This window comes from Amblyomma americanum, chromosome 1 (assembly GCF_052857255.1).
Source record: "Amblyomma americanum isolate KBUSLIRL-KWMA chromosome 1, ASM5285725v1, whole genome shotgun sequence".
In the NCBI taxonomy this organism is placed as follows: Eukaryota; Metazoa; Arthropoda; class Arachnida; order Ixodida; family Ixodidae; genus Amblyomma; species Amblyomma americanum.
The window spans coordinates 542,245,613-542,247,582 of NC_135497.1; the positions used below are offsets into that span (position 1 = coordinate 542,245,613).

General features: G+C 43.8%; 1 non-coding gene across 1 annotated transcript; it reads left to right on the plus strand.

Annotated features, from left to right (window-relative positions):
• Positions 1-609: 609 nt before the first annotated feature.
• On the plus strand, positions 610-691 carry TRNAS-GCU (transfer RNA serine (anticodon GCU)). The gene has a single exon. It is a non-coding gene; the product is annotated as a tRNA-Ser (tRNA).
• Positions 692-1,970: the final 1,279 nt, after the last annotated feature.

The following is a 1,970-nucleotide window of genomic DNA, read 5'->3' on the forward strand; positions in this document are numbered from 1 at the left end:
AATCCTAGCACGCACTCTGCATTCCTCAGCGCTTCCGACGACTGCAGCATGTAGTTGGTGGCAGCTTGGCCGTCCACTGCGGTCATAGGCTGGAGGGACCATCGGAGAACCACCACCCTCTTACTGCTAGTGCCCATGGATTAGCCTGCTCTACCTGCTTCGCCATCAGTCAGCCGTTTTGTCGCAGCGGTATGGTTTGTGTTGTGTTCGCGTCGATAGTTACTCCCCTCCATCGGATTACTTGTGCCTTGATCTCGCCTCTCAAGCCGGACTGTGGCGCACGCGCGGTCTGCTGCCCCATGGGTGTGGCGCTCACGACTCCTACCTCAAGACGTACCCCCCTCCCGTCTGGCTCCATGTAGTCTTACCTCACACTTAGTCACAAGAAAAAAGAAATTCAGGGGAGCACTTGAATCACCTTAAGTGCATCAAGGCAAAAGCCTTTGTGTCGACCTGTTTAGCTCTCTAGCTCAACACGATCGCCTTACGCTTCTCGAATAATTTTCGGTTTCAAGTTGCGACATACTACACCTTCGTTTTAGCCGATGTGGTCGCTATATCTGGTTTCAAGCTACGATATAGGCCTTCTAAAACACCATCTTTCTGTCGGGCTAGGTGGCAGAGTGGTTAAGACGATGAACTGCTAATCCATTGGGCTCTACCCGCATGGGTTCAAATCCCATCCTAGTCGAAATATCTTTTTCTTTTGTTTGACAGGTGGAGCGGACACTTTCTGAGGATGCACAAATCCTGCCCACAACGATGAGCCTATAATTGCTTTTGCCTATTGAAACTGACAGGATAGTTACGAGGTAGCAACGCGTATGTTTGATCGTTCGCTGTGCTGTGAGAAGGCACAGGAAGGCTGCATTGTATTCATGCTTGCGCCTGTTGAAGCCTTCTATTTCATCCGTGAGTTTCCGTTGCCTACTTCTTCAAGGTATGTTGGTTCAGGCACATTTTTTTTTCGCCTGGTAGAACTAAGATTATTATTATTATTATTATTATTATTATTATTATTATTATTATTATTATTATTATTATTATTATTATTATTATTATTATTATTATTATTATTATTATTATTATTATTATTATTATTAATAATATTATTATTATTATTATTATTATTATTATTTTTGATAACACGCCGCTGAAATTTCCACCGAGGCTCGTGCTAGTCTCTAAGCGAGGGGGGGGGGGGGGTTAAGTTGCAGGAAATCTGTCACCTGTAACCGCGTATCTGCAGCGTATGGCCATCTCGTCTTTTCTTTTGGTCATGCAAGTTGCTCTTTTTTCACGCGTTTGCTCTTGCGTGTGCATATGTGCTTTTGTAGCCATTATAATGTGTTCTCAAGGTGCATCAACTGCCCGCATTATGTTTTTCCTGCTTTATTTTTTAGATTCTTCAGAGCTAGAGAAAAAACTTGCCATCATTACATGTCGATGCCGTAGTGCTGTGTGCATTGTGCATAAAATGGTGCATAGATACACGTCTGCTGTTTGTATTCATTTCAATGCAAAGAGCACAGCTAGTAAACGGAAATTACTTCTGTACGGCGCTGCTATTTGCTCTTATATAGACAGGATCGGGTGCATTTTGAATTTATATTTTCCTTGTGCGCAAATGCTATGACATTTCAAGTAAAGAGGTAAGTGCAGGATGGCCGAGCCAGCACGCATTCATACAAGTGGATAGGTGTATTACGCCATCCGTAACGCAATACGTGCCCGAAATTTGGCACATATGGGCGCTTAGATGCCTGAAAGCTGCATGAAAAGGAGAAATGATTTTATTCAACCAGAGCCGACAAATCGAGCACTAACCTCTGAGGCTTTCGCTAGGACGCACAGCTTTTTGGACATTGCCAGTTTTGGGGACGTTTTTAGGATGTGTTCGGGAAAAATGAGCACCTCTTGGGGAGATTCGAAATGTCAGGATGGATTATTTTTGGGAGATTTTGAGGAGG